This window comes from Eptesicus fuscus, chromosome 19 (assembly GCF_027574615.1).
Source record: "Eptesicus fuscus isolate TK198812 chromosome 19, DD_ASM_mEF_20220401, whole genome shotgun sequence".
Classification (NCBI taxonomy): Eukaryota; Metazoa; Chordata; class Mammalia; order Chiroptera; family Vespertilionidae; genus Eptesicus; species Eptesicus fuscus.
Window position 1 is genome coordinate 9,270,293 of NC_072491.1, and position 19,497 is coordinate 9,289,789.

General features: G+C 43.8%; 1 protein-coding gene across 3 annotated transcripts in view; it reads left to right on the top strand.

The window, feature by feature from the left end:
• The window catches only part of NDUFAF6 (NADH:ubiquinone oxidoreductase complex assembly factor 6), an 80,073-nt gene that overhangs the window by 22,265 nt on the left and 38,311 nt on the right, over positions 1-19,497 (top strand). The gene's annotated exons all lie outside the window — the stretch shown is intronic.

Here is a 19,497-nt window from a genome sequence, read left to right on the forward strand (position 1 = left end):
TGCCAGGATTTCAGTAGGCACTTAAGAAAGGGAGGGAGGGAGGGAGGGAGAGAGAGAGAGAGAGAGGAGAGAGGGGGGGGAGGAGAGAGAGACAGAGAGAGAGAGAGAGAGAGAGAGAGAGAGGGGGGAGGGAATTCAAGATACAGATTTTGAGCATATAACATAAAAGAGAAAATATTTTCTTTTACTAACAGACGCGATTAGAACATCCCCATGATATTCCTAAAGTCACCATGAATATTATTTTTGACCCAGAATCATTTCAGTGACTTTACCAGGAGACATTTTGCTGGGTTTTTTTTTTTTTTTGAAGTTTGCAGATTTCCTCAGCCATTCTTGTTACAACACGTGGAGCAGCTGATCTCAATGGGTTGTTTTATTGAAGGATTCACAGGGCTACCTTTTATTAGTGCACATTATTTTTCTCAATGCTTCAGACACTTTGGCATTTATTTTACTGTTGCCATAGAAACCCAGGTCTGTAATAAGCAGCTCTTTTAATTCCTACAATTAGGCTTATATAAAAGAATATTTGAATGGAAGTGGAGTATTTGGAGAGCCCAGCCAGGGGACGGTCGGGAGAAGAACCTGGTTCTCCAGACAGTTACAAAATTAGCTTATCCTTTGTCACAACTGCCTTCTCTGACAACGGCCAAGCGTCCATTAGTCAGGCCTTCCTGATGATCTGTGGTTTTCCATAAAGACTGGAGGTTTGCTTATTTCTTAGAAACTGCAGTTCCACCCCCACCCCCACCCACCTTCCTACTCCCAGGCTGCTCTCCTGGTTGGAGGGAGATGCCACTTCCCTTTTTTTGCTGTAAATCAGAAAAGGTCTATGTTTACCTTGAAGTTTCACAGACAATAAAGGCCTTTTCTAAAAAATCAGTGAATAGGCCGTGGCCAGGTAGTTCAGCTGGTTAGACTGTTGTCCCGATACACCAAGGTTGTGGGTTCGATCCCCAGTCAGGGTACGTACAAGAATCAACCACTGAATGCATAAAAAAGTAGAAAACAAATTGATCTCTCTTTCTCAATAAATTTTAAAAAGTCAGTTAATAGAAAAAAACGATCTATGTCTTTCTTCATTATGGGATATCTGAAAGCCATAAATCTTGTCTTTCGTATCTTCATTGCCTATAAAAAATATTTTGGAGAAATATTTACTAATTAATTTTAGTGATAGGTTACTCCTGCACAAAGCACAAAAATCAAGAGGCAGACAGTGAAATATTAGTCTCTTCTAGGCATGCCCAGGGTGGCAGCCATTGTTAACAGTTTCCTTTGTATTCTCCCAAAGCTGTTCCCCACCACCAGATGCACAGGGCACACACAGGTATGATGGCAGCGACTCTGCACCTCGCTGTTTTTCACTTACTGCGGAAAAATGTGGATGCTATTCTACTTCATTAATAAAGAGATGCTTTCTTTTTGTTTTTAATATTTTTTTTATTGGTTTCAGAGAGGAAGGGAGAGGGAGATAGAAATAGCAATAATGAGAGAGAATCATTGATTGGCTGCCTCCTGCACCTCCCCTACCGGGGATGGAGCCTGCAACCCGGCGTGCACCCTTGACTGGAATCGAACCCGGGACCCTTCAGTCTGCAGGCCGACGAAGAGCGGCTTTCTTCATTAGAAGGCTTTTCCCTGTAATTATTGAGTGCTACAGGCATCATGTGGGGTCTGGCAGCACTGAGGGGAGGACCACGGGGTCCTGGCTCTCAGGAGCCACACGAGTAGGAGAGTCAGCCACCTGTGGATGGACCGCTGTCCGGGGCACAGCACTGCCGTGAATCAGGTGGAAGGGGAGATGGAGGCACACGGGAGGGAGGCTGGCTTTGCTCAGAAGGTTCATAAGCAGGTCCTGGAGCAGCATCTAGGAGAGTAAGCTAGCCCCCTGCCCCTCCCAGCAGACAGCAGGGCAAGTACATTTCAGGTAAAGGGAACAGGAAGTGCCAAGTCCTCTAGACTAGAAAATGGCATGGTGTTCTGGGGAACTGAAACTGGTTTGTTATCTGGCTAGAGAGCTGGGTGTGTGTGTGTGTGTGTGTGTGCGCATTAGATGAGATCAGTGGCTCTCAAACTTTTTTTTTTTTTTTTACCACTACCCAGAGTGAAGAAATACATTTTGCATCACCACACAGTGTATGCAAAACGGAAACAAAATTTCATGAAACAATACCCTTATTAAATGTACTCTGGTTTCTTTCCTACTGAATTCTATTTTTTTAAAAGGCCAGTCATGACTCACTACATTGATTTCACAAACCACTAATAGGCACTATTTGCAAGTTGGAAAATTATGGCCTATATACTGTCTTACGACCCTGATAGTCTATGAACTAGTTGGCCTTTCCCAGCTTAACACGAAGGTGAGCACTTTTTAGATTAGAATAGATTGACAAATGGAGCTTATCTGGGTATTTATTCAGCACCTACAGTGGCTTACATGCCAGAGGCACAGTGGCAGAGCAAAAAACAACAACATGATTTTACCTCCACAGAACCAAAAATTGGTCTCACAGATGAACTATTTGATGCAATAATTAAAAATGCACATTTTAATAGAAAAGTAAAATATACTTATTATAACAAAATTCAAGCTATGTGAATATAACTAATCCCTCCTTTAAAAAAATGTTCTTTATTGCTTTCAGAGAGAAAGGGAGAGATAGAAACATCAATGATGAGAGAGACTCACTGATCAGCTGCCTCCTGCATGCCCCCCACTAGAAATCAAGCCTGCAACCCGGGCATGTGCCCTGACCAGGAATCGAACCATGACCTCCTAGTTCACGGGTCAGTGCTCAACCACTGAGACACGCTGGCTGGGCAGTAAGGAGATATTTTTCTGTGTGCTTACAAGAAGAGGGGATTAAGCCCAGCTGGTGTGGCTCGGTGGTTGAGCATTGACCCATGAACCAGGAGGTCACAGTTTGATTCTGGTCAGGGCACATGCCCAGGTTGTGGGCTCGATCACTAGTGGCTGAGGGTGTGTGTGTATGGGGGGAGCGGGGAGGGAGGAAGGGTGCAGGAGGCAGCTGATCAGTGACTCTCTCTCATCATTGATGTTTCTATCTCTCCCTCTCCCTTTCTCTCTGAAAGCAATAAAAATACACTTTAAAAAATATTTCTTACCTTTTTGTGCATAAAGATTCTGTATTTCTTTCACTAGGATAGAAGGACTGAATTTCAGGTTGGTTGAGTCTCTGACCCTTGGGCAGTGTTTTTAAGGGGAGTTAATTCAGTTTCCCAGAGTTTGATTGCAGCTACTATGATGGTTCATTTATGTATCAACTTGATTGGATAAGGGATGCCCAGCTACCTGGCTTAAAACACACATAATTTCTGGGTGTGTCTGTGAGGGTGTCTCTGGAAGAGATCAGCGTTGGGACTAGTAGACTGAGTAAAGAAGATGGCCCTCCCCCATGAGGTGGGCATCTCCCATCAGCTGAGGGCCTGACTAGAATACAGAGGCGGAGGAGGAGTGAATTTGCTCTCTCAACTTTAGCTGTGCCATTCACCTCTTCATGCCCTCGGATATGGAGGATTCTGACTCAGAGGGGGACATACATCATCACTGTCCACCCCCATTCTCAGGCTTCTGGACGTGGGCAGGATCATACCAGCAGCTTTCCTGGCTCTCCAGCTTGCAGGTTGTGGGACTCCTCGGCCTCCACAGCCACATTAGCCAATTCCTATAGTGAACCTCCTCTTACGAATCTCCATATATATCCTATTGGTTCTGTTTCTCTGGAAAACGTTGACTGAATACACCCATCTTAGGAGACTAGGTCTCATCAAGTTTCTGATCCGGAAAAGTTGAAGTCCTGAGCCTTTGAGGGCTCACCTTGGGAATGCTGCTTGGGGATGACATCGTCCTGAGCAGCCAGCCAGCTGGTCTCTCCATATCTTTTTTTAAAATATATTTTTATTGATTTCAGAGAGGAAGGAAGAGGGAGAGATAGAAACATCAACAATGAGAGAGAATCATTGATCGGCTGCCTCCTGCATGCCCCCCACTGGGGATGGAGCCCACAACCTGGGCATGTGCCCTAACTGGGAATCGAACCAGTAACCTCCTGGTTCCTGGGTTGACGCTCAACCGCTGAGCTACACCCAGCCGGGCGGTCTCTCCATATCTTAACTGCAACTTTCAGGGGACCAGGGACACTAAACCGTGCTATTCCTGCTGAGATGGCATAACCACTGTGGGCGCATTTTCCCAGATGCTCTTTGCCCGATTCCCCCAAGGCTGCTGAAGGTTACACGAAGCTCCCTGGATTCTTGCATAAACGTTCGCTTCAGTTGGGCTGCCCAGGACTGGACTCTTAAACTTGGGAAGGGGGCTGAGGAGGAAACAGTGCGATGGAGTTGGATTAGTCACACCCTCAGGGAGATTCGGTTTGAGTCGTTCACCATTCATTCAACAGCTGTTCCTAGAATATCTGCCCACTGCGAGTGCCTGTGTGGGTGGCAATGGGGCCTCAGCGTGGAACACGGTAGAGTGGGAACAGCTTCGTGCATGTTCTCTGGAGAAACAGGGCGTTTCGTAGCCATCGTGTTTACCCAGGGGTTAGACACATGCAGAAGATCAAATGAACTTACCCCATTGAGTTGGAAAGAAATGCGGAGACAATGAAAAGAGGGTTTAGTGACGCCTACTGTTGCTAAATTGTGTCCAGGCAAATGTGTTTGATGGTACTTAGGAGGGGTTTTATATTTCCAGTGTATGGGTTCCCGATCTATTTATAAAATGTTTCTGAGCTTGTTCCGCATTCTTCTGAAACTTCCTGATAAAAATACCTTCTGCTCTCAGTTGTTTCTCCAAAGGGGATATGAGATACTTTCTTTCTCCTGTATTCATTTTCTATTCAGGCCAAGGCAAAGCACATGTGCGGCAAATGCCTCAAGATCAAACTCAGCCTCGCCCACTTTTTTCCTCTGCACAACAACTGGCACGTAGGCGTGCGATTTAGCACAGTTAGCTTTTACTGAGTACCTACTGCCCAGACGTAAGCCCTGCATCCTACTTACTTATTATCCGGAAGGAAAAGATGGCCAAGAACACAAAACAACTAAATGAGAAGCAGGGTCTCTGAAGTGCCACAGGAGCCACAGGCAATGGTTCAGGGGTCTGTGAATGCTCCTAATTGGTTTGGGGTTTCAGTACAAATTTTTTTAATTAAAAAAAATATTTTTTAAATTGATTTTTTACAGAGAGGAAGGGAGAGGGATAGAGAGTTAGAAACATCGATGAGAGAGAAACATCGATCAGCTGCCTTCTGCACACCCTCTACTGGGGATGTGCCCTCAACCAAGGTACATGCCCTTGACCGGAATCGAACCTGGGACCCTTCAGTGCACAGGCCAACGCTCTATCCACTGAGCCAAACCTGTTAGGGCTCAGTACACATTTTTATAGAAGTAAATGAAATTGGACCTGGAGTAATTGTTAGGGGATTTCAGCCTTTACTTCACAGTTCTGAGCACCCGTTATGCTAGATGCTGTGATGCAAAGTCTCTGCACAGTCAAGGACTCAGAGTTTCGCAGAGGAGACAACATGTGTGCTCACTGAGAACTCTTTCAGGGACAAGTAAACAAAACCAGCTCGTGCTGGCTTAAGCAAAAGAGTCACTTAAATGGCTGGTTCAACTGTGAGGTGCAGGAAGGTAGGCGATATCGGGCATAAGTGGATCTCAGGGGTCAAATAATGTGATCCCTGCTTCAGTCTCCTCTCCCCCCCCCCCCCCCCCCCCCCCGCCCATTACCCGGGGGCTTCCTCTGTGTGGTAGTGGTCAGAAGTCGTGGTGTGGAAACTGGCCACGGACAACTTCTGGCTTACATCATCTCAGTGAGTATACCTAAAGCAAGAGAGATCTTTTTACTTTCCACATAGGCGATGCTGAGAAGAGATGCCGATTGGCTGGATTTGGGTCACGTGCCCATAATTATAGCATAATTCAGGAGTCAAACCAGAGCCACAATGAGTGAAGGAGGGGCAGTTCTTTAAATGTCTGGGAGTAGGGATGTTGGGTAGATGAATAAAACAGATACCCTCTATAAATGCAAACAAAAAATCACAACAAAATGTGACTAGGGCCGTAACAGAGATGTGCGTTAAGTACCGTAAGGACACTGGGAAAGGAGAGAGCATGTCATGGAGAGGGCATTCCCGAGGGAGCAAAATACATGAGCAATGGCATAACGGTGAGGAAGCAATGGCGATGTCAAGGTCCGATTTGGCTTCGGTTGGTAGACCAAGAGGAACAGAAGGAGAGAAGACACGAGAGAAGGTTTTGGAGATATGTCCAAGCAGTGTCTTTGGGACCTACTGGGGAAGGCTTTTAATGCAAGCTCAGCCTGTATTTACATTGGTGGGTTCAGAGGGAGGGGTGTGATTGGAATTGGGACTTTAAAAAAAACTCTCCGATCAATTTAATAAATAAATTTTAAAATAAAAAACTGATGAACAAAATAGAACCAAAGACATGGATACATGGCACAGACTGACAGATGTCAGAGGGGAGGTGGTGTGTGTCGGGGGGGGGGGGGGGGGACGAGATGAAAGAGAGTGAAGACTAGCCAAGGACCATACATGCTTGCCCATGGACACAGACAGCACTGTGGTGAGGTCCAGAAGGAGGGGGAGGAGGGTTCTGAGTGGAGGAGGGAAAAGGGGAAGGGGGGAGTGGGGGACATCTATAATAATGTCAACAACAAAAATAAAATATAATTTAAAAAGAAATTTTAAAAGCTCCCCTGACGAGTGTGTGTGACACACAGCAATGCTCTGTACTTCCCAGCCCCTGGCCCTGCCGGCCACCCCTCCCCCACCCGCAGAACCTGGGCCCCCTGGAACCTCCCTGTGGCTTCTGCCTCTTCTGCTTTAAACTCCGCTGCACCTCCAACTTGGCACCATCGGGGAAAACTCTAAGCCAGGGCGAGGCCCTCCTTCTGTGCTATCTCCTTATCTGACTTGAGTAGCTGAGCAGTGCCTGCCATGGACTACACATTCAGTCCAAGTTTGCTGAGTGAATGCGTAGGTAGAGAGCTGGTTTTTCTCCATTTGCCCTCACCTGATCAATTCCCTACGTCTCCGCAGGGGTGGCTGACCACTGCAGACCTGGCTGGCTCTGAGTTTGAGCCGAGGGCATCGCCAGCAGATCAGAGGGCAGGAACAGAGGGGTGTCCTCGCTGCTTCCCTCCATTGCTATAGCTCCTCTGGAGCACTTTGGCCTTAGGTGTGCTTATGGCTTCCCACTGTTGCTAGGCTCTGGATATCCCCCCATTATGTTTTTAAATTCTTTACCTTGCCCACATCTCTGACTCCAGCTAATAAGAGGTAGAGACCAGTTATAAGACTGTTGTCCAAGCAAGAGGCAGTGAGGACCTGAGTCAGGAGGAGACACAGACCAGAAAGATGTGGATGGTTGCACGATAAATGAACCCCACAAAGTAACTGGTCCCATGTATGAACTGCATGCTAAGAGCAGGAACTGTATTTCATTCATCCTTTAACCCCAACGCCTAGCTCTTAGTAGGTGCTGAATAAATACTGGTGAAATGATTGATTAGGAGGGTCAAAGATATCCCAAAGTTTAAGCCTGGCTGATTCCCCTCAAAGAAAGAAGGGGAAGTCAGGTTAATTTGTGAGAAAGAGTTAAAATAACAATAAGAATGACTGAGTGACCTGGCCAGGGTTGCTCAGTAGTTTGAGCATCAGCCCCCACCCCCACCCCCACCCCCCCGCCCAACACTGAAGAGTTGCAGGTTTGATTCCCGGTCAAGGGCATGTACCTGGGTTACAGGTTTGATCCCTAGTCCCAGTTGGAGCACATAGAGGAGGCAACCGATTGAAGTGTCTCTCTCACATTGATGTTTCTTTCTCTCTCTCTCTCCTCTTCCCTCCCTCCCTTCCACTCTCTCTGAAAAGCAATGGGAAAAAATATCCTCAGGTGAGGATTAATAACAACAACAAAAAGACAAAGAATGATACTGTAGAAATACCATAATTTTTAGGGTCAGATGGATCTGAAGTCCAACTTCCAACCCAATCTTGGGCAAATGCCATCTCTCTTTGAAGTCAGATGGCTTATCTATAAAAGGTGCTGCCACCAGGAATCCTTGAGATTACACACGCCGAGCACAAACCTCGCCTGAGAGAGATCCTCATCAAGCCAGACATCTTGCGATGTGACTCAGAGACCAAGAGACATCAGAGGCCATTCACGGGGGCTTCCTTTGAAGTCTGTTTCTTGTCACCATGAAACGAGCCATTGGTTTCCTGGGTCTCTCACTCTCCTTCCTAGAGTGCCGCTGCCGGTGTCTCAGCCTGCCGCCCTGGAGTCCTAGGCCGTTACAACTTGTGCCATCCTTACTCCACAGCCAGCATTTTAGCTTTTAGAACTCTGGGCTCCTTAGGGCGGGACCGATGATGCGAGCCTTCCTCCTTAACGGTTCTTTTATTTTAAGCACTTGAGCTAAGATACCGTATATTCCGGCGTATCAAATGACTTTTTAACCCAGGAAAATCTTATACGCCCAGTCGTCTTATATGCCGGAAAGTACACGGTAACTAGGAATACATGAACCCCATAGCAGAGATGGAATTCGTACTCAAACCCTCTTTTCACCTTGGGTGCCCATTGGAGCCTTTGCTCCCCTATTCTGCTCTGAACGCCCTTAGGCCACCCCGTTGGCCTCAGAGATCATAATTTCCCCGCCCCGATGGCACAGCTGGCTTCGTATTTCAACCTGTTAAGAGGAACCAAAATAGTTGGTCTCCAACAAGCCGTACTGGATTCGCTGGGCTAACTATGAAGGCTTCCCCAGGAGGCAGTGCAGTGTGGGAGCTGGGCAAGAGGGAGAAGGTCCCTTTCGAGGTGTCAGTCATTCAAATAGTGACCTCTGTCACCTGCTACCCAGAAGTAACCTTCCCTTCTGAGCATGCGCGTTGAACGGGCTTATGGTTTCGGTCGTCACTCCTTTCTGTTTTAAAACATCTCTGTAAGACTTGTCTTCCAAAGAACCTTTATAGATCGGGCTTTATTTTAGTGCTCCAGGCCCTGGGTGTCCCCAAACCCTTGTTCTTCATGCAGTCCGCTCTGGCTGAACATTCACAGCTTCACACACATGCCGTTTCTCTCAGGTCACCAAGGCATGTGAGTGACTTCAGATTGAGAAAGCGTGCTTTAAAGATACAAATATTGCATGTTTTAAATATGCATCAACATTTTGGAATAGTAAGACTCCTTGAAGTGCATAAAACCCACTATGGGGGGGGGGGGAATGAATGGAGTTTTCATTTGGAAAATGCAATTCATTCTTTCCTACAATTTCCTTTTTTTCCTGGATGTCTTAGTCTATAGTTCCTTATACAAAAACGCTCCTGTTACCTCAGGGAAATACTTGCATTCTAATCAAGTAATTTCAGGGCTCCTCAAAGGTGGCAAGAGATCCAGGCTGCCTCCATTATTTTGGAGGTTTCCAGACTATATTAAACATTTTTTAACCCTAAAACGAGATTTTTAAAAATTGTAGTGTTTTGAAAGTTTTCATTTCAACAATTGATGCCTTTAACACAAGAAAATTACAACATAAAATAGCCCTAGCCAGTTTGGCTCAGTGGATAGAGCGTCAGCCTGTGGAGTGAAGGGTCCCGGGTTCAATTCTGGCCAAGGGCACATGTCTGGTTTTCAGGCTCAATCCCCAGTAGCGGGCATGCAGGAGGCAGCCGATCAATGATTCTCTCTGATGTTTCTGTCTCTCATTGAAATCAATAAAGAAATATATATATATATATATATATATATATATATATATAATATATATATATATATATATATATAAAAAATAAAAAATAGGCCAAAGCCGGTTTGGCTCAGTGGATAGAGCGTCGGCCTGCGAACTGAAAGGTCCCAGGTTCGATTCCGGTCAAGGGCATGTATCTTGGTTGCGGGCACATCCCCCGTGGGGGGTGTGCAGGAAGCAGCTGATCGATGTTTCTCTGTCATCGATGTTTCTAGCTCTCTATCCCTCTCCCTTCCTCTCTGTAAAAAATCAATAAAATATATTTAAAAAAATAAAATAAAAAATAGTTGTGCTAGTTAGAAGATAATTAAAAGATTTAATATTAAAGTCCAGAGTATACTAAAGGTGATGCTGTTTAGCCATAGAACTCAATTTTAAATTTGGATAGGAATGTTTTCTTTCAATCCTATCGGAATCTCTTTGTGTTGCCTCCTTTGGAGGTCAAAAGCCTTCATAAATTCAAAGCCCTTCATAAAGAGGGGGCTGAGGCCAGATGGCCTCTGACTCTCTCACTTGCCCCTCTCCCTCACCGTAGGGCAGGGATATTTAGTTAATAATGGAGAGGGACATTGCAATTTAGTAATACATAATGAATTAAAGATAATCATCATCAAGTCTTAGCCATCCCTGCTGTGTAAAGAAGAACTCTGAATAATCCTTGCTTGAGTTAAGTGCAACAAAGGGCAGATTCTAAGGCCAGTTTCTCCCCCAACTGCTAATGCCTAGGTTTCCCTAAGCTAATTTTTATAGGTGTCGGTTTGACCTTTTTTTTCGATCATAAGCTCCTTCTAAAGGAACTAAATTTATCTTGAGCTATTACTAAAAATGCTAATTTATATTTTTGGGTAACTCCCATTTAAACCGTTTATTTTCCGATTTAAATAGGAAAACAATTTTTTTATTTATGTCATGGGATACATATTTATGCACATATTTTTATAGATGTAGAAATGTCCTGAATTCCGTGCTTATGAAGACGATGTCACTGTTAGCCACCACATAATACACGCATATGCACGCCTACATAAGTAAATGTCCTTCATTCAAATGATTGCCTTTGACTTGGGAACACCGTCTCAGCTTTAGTAGCACAAAAGATGCTCGGCCATCTGCCTGTAACTTGTAGCTGAAACCACCCTTTTGTGTAGACAAGTTGGCGGTTCCACGGTGTCGATGAAACCAGATATAGTTGGACTTAGATCATCATTCATCTTGCTTTGGGAGCTGCGGGGTCAGTGGGTCATGGGAGAGAGAGAGTGGATGGTGCCGCGGAGACAGAAAAAGATGTAGGGACTGGGGTCTCCCTCTAAGGCCGAGGAATCTCCCTCTAACCTCATCTGCCCCAGGCCAGCCTGGGCGGAAAGTGGATCCGTGAAGGAAGGTTGGGCAGCCTGGGTCCGAAGCTGAGCGTCTCCTTTTTATAAAGGAGAAAGAGCCAAGTGGAGATGTAATTTCAGCAGAGATCGAAAAAGAGGGCAGAGAAGGAGTGTTTAGAGAATAAAAGGAATGGACGACTTTATTCCCTACTGAACACAGAAAAGCAATTTTGAATGTCAACCTTCACTTTAATATATTTTAAAACTTATTAAACAAGTAATATTTATTAACATTTCTTTTAAAAGTCATACATTTCAGCCCTAGCTGGTTTGGCTCAGTGGATAGAGTGTCAGTCTGAGGACTGAAGGGTCCCGGGTTCGATTCCGGTCAAGGGCACATGCCCGGGTTGTGGGCTCAATCCCCAGTGTGGGGTGTGTAGGAGGCAGCCAATCAATGATTCTCCATCATCATTGTTTCTCTCTCTCTCGCTCTCCCTTCTTCTCTGAAATCAATAAAAATATATCAAAAAAATAAGTTATACATTTTAAAGTCATTTTTCTTCTTAACAAAACACAGAATGCCCCTCCCCCTCCAAAAATACTACCCAGAAATAATATACTTGCAAACCCCCCAATACACAGACTGAAAGGCCAAGTGGTCTTCTGTGTTGATTTTCTGAAAAAGAAAACTGAATTGTCCCTTTAAGAACTACAATTGGTAAGTTTAATAAACAATGAAAACAAAAAATATATCCAAATGAAAAAAAATATTAGATCTTAAAGATTAAACTTTATCTTCTACCTAATAACTTACATACTAGTTTCTCTAGGTGGGAGTACTACAATAATTCTGAATAAGGCAAACACAAGTTATAATTCTTGGGAAATTAACTGTTTTCACTAAGACAGTTGCAGAGTTGTTGTTGTTTTTTTTTTAAATATATTTTTATTGATTTTTTACAGAGAGGAAGGGAGAGAGATAGAGAGTTAGAAACATCGATCAGCTGCCTCCTGCACACCCCCTACTGGGGATATGCCTGCAACCAAGGTACATGCCCTTGACCGGAATCGAACCTGGGACCTTTCAGTCCGCAGGCTGACGCTCTATCCACTGAGCCAAACCAGTTTCGGCTAGAGTTGTTTTTTGTTTGTCTGTTTTTATAACTGGAGATCTAGATGACAATTTTCTTTCTTTCTTTTTTTTTTTTTTTAGATGACAGTTTTCAAGGGCTCTTTGGATAAGAGCTCTGATGCAAAATGAGGGCCTCACCTGAAAATAAACATCAAGATCCTTTCTTATTCTATAATTAAGATTGCTCATAAAAATTAGGAAGTTTTATAGCAATGTCTGCGAGCTCCCCCCCACCCCTTATTTCATTTCTCTGTAATGTCAAAAAAAGAATATGTTCCTGAGAGAATTTGTGATGGTTCACCCGGACAAAGCCACTCATCAGCTAAAGTTAAACTGTGTGGCAGAGAACAAACTGGCCATTATTTGGCTTTGAATCCTGAACTTGAAATTAAAATGAGAAACAGCTCCTTTCGGGGTCTTTTTGTGAAACTGCAGTGGTTGCAAATGAGGGGTCTTGAGCTGTGCCAGCGGGGCTCTCTGGGGAGCAGGTGCTGAGGCAGGGAAGGCGTGGGGAAGGTTTCTGGGGGAGTGGAAGCTGTGAGGACAAAGGGGAAGGAAGCTGGTGTGGGCACGGGAGCCATCCACCCCAGGCAGGCTTGAGGAAGGCGAAGCACGGCTTGGAGGAAAGGTCTAGGCCTGCCCACCGCCTGCCTCACTCAGGGCTGCGGGCTGCCTGGGACAGCGTGGGACCTCAGCGGATCCGGGAGGACTGTAAGCTAGCTGGAGGCCCAGCCGACCTCGCTGTTCCGGCTGGGCGGCAAATGGTTTGGGAGCCTCAGAGAGCCTCCAGGTACCCCATGCTAGCCTCACACTCATCACATTTCTAGGGGAGCCTCCCCTTTCACCCTCAAAACCCCTCAAATCTCACGCCTTTCCCTGACCTTCAACTTCTCCCTTTCCCCGGGAAAAATATAGGTTCTTCTCACTCTGTAAAATATCATATTCTTGATTTGTTTAAAACCAAATGGGTACCCATGTCTTCCCTATACTAATTCTGGAGCCCTATTGATTTGTATCATTTTGAGGGCTGCCCCCCTCCTTTTTTTTGTAGGATAGATTCCTAAATATGAGACTTTTAGGTCAAAAGGTCAGTATATTTTGAATGTGAACATATAGTTCCACATACGATCCCACTCCCAAAAGTATGAGAGTGTCTGGTTATTCCCACTCTCACCAGCTTGGAAGTTACCAATCTTTTCAACCTTTGCCAAGCAGATGAACAAAAATTCAATTCTGCTATTTTTTAATCTGCATTCCCCTGGCTACCGGCAAGATTGATCAACTTTTCACGTGTTTATATGGCATCTGTACTTCCTTTGATCCACTGGGTCATTTGTCTTATCTATAATAATAAAAGGATAATATGCTAATTAGACCTGATGGCCTTCCGGACGAAGCCGGGGCTGGAGAGAAGCCAGCCCGGGTGCGGGTGCCGGCAGGAAGCCGGTGCTAGCAGCGGAAGGAAGGGAAGGAAGGAAGGCCTACTCTTGCACAAATTTCGTGCATCGGGCCTCTAGTTGATTTATAAAAGCCTGAGGTAAAATAAGGGATCTTAACTCGTTTTTACATGTGTATGCTGCAAATATTTTAATTTTACTGCTTGTCTTTTGACTGCCTGTGGGAGAGCAAAGACACAGCCCCCGGGTCCCTCAGCTCATATTCTAATGGGGGCATCAGATGAAAGACAGATAATGATAATACAACTTGATCAAGTTATACATGGATAATACATCTCAGTAAATGCCAGAGGCGTAACTTCTATTATCTGCTGCAGGCAAAGTTTGTTTTCACATTAAAAGTACTTTTTAATGGGTAATGAAAACCATGTAACTCCCCTGAAGGCCACTGGCATGTTTCTATCTCTCTTTCCCTCTCCTTTCCTCTCTTAAATCAAGATCACTACTTGTGGATTTTGCCAGAGCTTGACCACTCTTAACCTCACTCAACTTTCACCACTTCTCACACGCCCCCTTCTCAACCTACCACTCCCAAATTCCATTCTTCTTCAGAGTGTTTCTACCCTCCCTTCTATTTTCAAAGGAATGGAGTTATAGAGATTCTGGATAGATCTCCAGTGAGTCTTGAGACTCTGAATATAGACATTCAAGACATCCGAGAAACCTTAGTGTCTTCAAATAGTTGATTATGCAAAAAGAAGTTTCAGACTTCAGTATTTAAAAATAGGAGAGACTCGTTTCCTATTTAGCATTCAACTCATTTAACACATATTTGAACATTATATCCACATGTTCATGGAACTTGCATCCTAACTGGGGGAGAGATATTACACTGGTAAAAACATAAGTTTATATGTCAGATGGTGATACACACTGCAAAGAAAAATAAGGCAGCGTAAGAGAAGTGTTATGGGTTAAATGTGTCCCCAAAAATGTTGGAAGTCCTGTGACTGTCACCTTATTTGAAAATAGGATCTTTGAAGATGATCAAGTGAAGGTCATTAGGGTGGGTCCTAATCCAATATGACTGGTGTCTTTATAAAAAAGAGGAAATTTGGACACACACACACACTCACACACACACACACACACACACACACGGGGAACACCATGTGAAGATAAAGGCAGAGATCTGGGTGATGCTTCTATGAACTAAGGAACACCAAAAATGTCCAGGACACTAACCAGAAGCTGTTGAAAGGCATGGAACAGACTCTCCCTCACAGCCTTGAGAGCAAGCCAGCTCTGCCAGCACCTTGATCTCAGACTTTTCTAGCCTCTAGAACTGTGAGGCAATAAATTTCTGTTGTGTAAGCCACCCAGTTGGTGGTGTTTTGTTAAGGCAGCTGTAGGAAACAATGCAGAGAGGGAAAGTAAGATTTTAGATGGGTTAATGAGGGAGTTCACATATGGACAGAGAACAAAGTCAGCAGAGGAAACAGCAAGTAGGCTTGGCAAGTGTAGGGATCACCAAGGTCAGGGTCCCAGATACATAGTCAGCAAATGGGGAACGTGGGAGGAGAGAAAGCCAGATAATGTAGGGACCTACTGGCCATATGTGGACAGTTGGCTTTTTCTCTGGGTAAGATGAGAAGCCATTGGAGGGCTGTGGGCAGAGAAATGACATCACCATTGTTCTAAGTAGAGTTTTCTGTTAAGCAGAAAACAAGTTCCAAGCTCCTGATTGATGGTTTTGTTTATGCATCCTTATTAGCCAAAACTCTTGGGGTTGAAGTGACAGAGATCCAATTGAAACTCTCCTAAACAAGGGAGGGAACTTGTTAGCTCACGTAACCCAAATTCTCAAGGTAGTTTAGGCAGAGCATGGGATCAACCATATCATCAAGAATCTGTCCCTGCCCTAGCTGGTTTGGCTCAGTGGATAGAGCGTTGGCCTGCTGACTGAAGGGTCCCAGTTCTATTCCGGTCAAGGGCACATGCCCGGGTTGCAGGCTCGATCACCAGTAGGGGGCGTACAGGAGGCAGCCGATCAATGATCATCTCTCATCATTGATGTTTCTATTTCTCTCTCCTTCTCCCTTCCTCTTTGAAATCAATAAAAAGAATCTGTCCCTTTTTCTCTGTCTTTCAGTTTTGCTTGCCTCTATGTTGACTTTATTTGCAGGTAGGCTTTTATCGTTGTGTGACAAAAGAACCCCTAGCACCTTTAGGCTTTCATGCTTCTTAGTATTAGAAATCTCAGGATCCTTTTTCTCCTACCATCCACATAATTCCCAGAAGTGGTACTGGTTGGTTTCCTCAGGTCACGTGTCTATTCCTACAATAATCAATGGTGATTTCTAGAGATAACTGTCTGATTGACTGGCTTAGATCATATGCCCACTTCTGTGGCAAGGGAGCAGACCCAAAGCACGTGTTGGATTATGTAGGTGGATGAAGAAAATGGACCAAGGATTATGTATGTCAGGGCTAACACGTTGTACAGCTTTGGAACTCTAATTCATGTCATAATCTATGTGAATGGGGTTCCTGGAGTTGTGCACCACACAACCCTGGAAAGGCCATCCATGATAGTCATTGGCTCTGTAGCCCAAGGAAGGCAGAAAGGAAGTGTACAGGCAGAAACAGTAGGCATCCCCTAGTATATCTAATTACAAAGCTAGGTTAATCATTTGTAACTTTTAGAAAGCACTTATTTTTTTAAGACTATTTATGGCAAGGTATTGGCTGAGCTTTTGGCTTCCTGAAATAAAATATAACTCATAAAATATAAATCTATAGTAGATATATAAATTATTTATTTTATTTAGGGAACAATATTTAATATCCCTGATTTAGGCATACTCTTAAAACTTAAGGCAAGCAAAAGGACTTGTATGCATGCATATTAGCATAACCAATGGACACAGACACTGAGGCAGTGGGGTTTTGCCCTTGGGGGAGGGAGTAGCGGGGAAGGGGGGTTAGTGGGGGGGGGGGGAAAGGAGACGTATGTAAAACTTTAGACAATAAAAAAAAAAGAAAAGAAAAAACTTAAGGCAAGCAAATAATTCACCTTTGGTAACAGTAGTATAAGTGAAGTTGTAATTCATAAATGCAGTGATCTTCCTTTCTGCATTCATTTAGTTCATGACTATGGATTGGGCCCCTCACATTGGCAGGCACTGTGTTAGGAATTGCATATTGCAGTGGTCGGCAAACTCATTAGTCAGCAGAGCCAAATATCAACAGTACGACGATTGAAATTTCTTTTGAGAGACAAATTTTTTAAACTTCTTCTAACGCCACTTCTTCAAAATAGACTCGCCCAGGCCGTGGTATTTTGTGGAAGAGCCACACTCAAGGAGCCAAAGAGCTGCATGTGGCTCACGAGCCGCAGTTTGCCGACCCCTGGCATATTGCAAACAAACTTGGTTCCTGTCCTCATGAGTACGGTGGACATGGGACAATGAACACACAAATAAATATATACTTTATACTGTGATAATCATGAAGAAGGAAGATAACGGAGTTCTATCAGGGAAAATGGAAAGGAGGTGGGGGGTTAATTTAGATTGGAATCAGTGACTTATTTAAGGTTGTGACATGAAAGCAGAATGCTCAGGGATAAAGAAGATTAACCCGATGAAGAGTGGAACGGGAGGGAGAGTATTCCAGGCAGAGGGAATGGTATGTGCAAAGGCCTTAAAGAGTTTTGGATATCACCAGACATCCCTGGCCTTGCCCAGGAACATGATCCCACTTACCATTCCCATTGTTGCTTTCCACAATATTTCAAATTAACTAAATCACACACATTCCATTTTCATCATAATATGGTAGATTGACTGTTTAGATCTTCCCCCTCTAATTAAAATTTACATATATTAACATGTTAATATATGAAGATCACAACGTAACCAAAAGTGGTCAAAGTGTGGGCTTTATTAAAGGATGAATGTAATTATTTCCTGCTGACAATGTGTTTTCAAGTATTCTGAAGTTGTTTAACATTTCTATTTCTATAACTTCATGCCAGGAAAGGAGAAAAGAGAAAGGGTCTTAAAAAAAAAAAGCTGGACACCAGATAAGCATGGTACAGCTTCCCATTTACTTGTATCTTCTTCAGTTTCTTTCTCTCTCTTTAAAAAAAATTATCACCCAAGGTTATGTTTATTGATTTTAGAGGGCAAGGAAGGGAGAAAGAAAAGCAGAGAAATGAGGGAGGGAGGCAGGAAGAAAAAGAGATGATGAGAGAGAGAAACACTGATCGGTTGCCTCTCTTATGTGCTCCAACCAGTGATGGAACCCAACCTGCAACCTAGGTATGTGCCCTGACTGGGAGGAACCTTTTGATGTAAGGGACAACATTCTACTAACGGAGCCACCTGGCCTGGGCCAGTTCCTTTCTTCAGTGTCTTATAGTTTTCTGAGTACAGGTCTCACCTCCTTCAATAAACTGTCTTAATACCCAGGCCCGAGGAGATGAGGAGAAGAGATGGTTATTAGACCCAAGAGACACACACACAGAGCGAGAGGTGCAGAGTCATATAGAGTTATGTAGAGGTGCAACTTGACAGGAAAGGAACAAGGGGATTAAGCAATCTGACAGTGCTCTCCTCCTTCCTTCCCTTTGACTTCTAGCTGAACCCAACTAGAAGCCAGAAGTCATGAGTATCCACTGATGTGGTCCATATAGATTAATCTCCCAGGCGAGTAGGATGGAGAAGAATAGATCTGAAATGAAGGAACAAACAGATATTTTGCCACGGTTCTCTATAAGCTTTCTACCAATCCCCAGGTATTTAGCTAGCCAATATCATGCTGTCTTGACCCATCCAGTTCTTCCTGACCATATTTCATAGAGGTCGGATATGTATGTAAAATACCCAAAGTGCTTATCTGCTGATTCCTAGGGCACTCTGCAAACTAGACAAGGAGTGTCAACTCTTGCTTTTCTAGTTTCAGAGTTCTTTGCTTTCTTTACCTCGCTAGTCAACTCCTGAAAATGTATAGTCCAAGAGACTTCTGTAATCTTGTGTGCTTAGAACAATTCCCTAAATAAGTGATGAGATCCTTGAAGAAGGACATTTTTTTTTCATACTGCTATCACCTCTATCACTCATCTTGACTTTTAAATATTGCAAAAATTTTCAAACATGGAAAATAGTATGGAGAATAACATAATGTATACTTATATATCCAGCACCTTGACTTAGAAAATGTTAAGCTTTGACATGTTTGTTTCAGAATTTTTAAATAGAATATCACAGATAGTGGTGACAGTCTCTTTTCACCTCTCATTAACCTATTTTTTTCATGCATTAATTCATTAATTCTCATTTAAGAAAGATGTATTGAACACCTACATTATAAAGCCAGGGGATAAAAACAAGTAATATTGAGACTTGTTTCTTTTCCTTGAGGTACTCCCAATCTAATTGGGTGGGGAGAGATAAGGAAACACCTGGAAACAAGGCAATTGGGAGCAAAAAAAAGGAGTGTGCATTCCAGACACTGGGATAAAAAACACATGTGTAAAGATGCTCATTAAATACAAATTGTATTGAACTGATTTTCAAACACTTGTATGTGGCATCCCAATGCAGGTACCAAAAGAGAGAAGAGAAGGAACAGGAGGAGATGAAAAAAAAAGAGAGAGAGAGAAGAATAAATGACAACGTAAGCCCATGGGCTCCTAACCATTTCCTCCTATATCACACACACAGTGGATGAAAGGGTGCTGTTCATAGATATGCTATGCACTCCCTGGGCACTTGAACTAGGGGCTGTGGCTTAGATAAGGTATTTGCAGCTTCTGGAACAATACTACAACTCCAC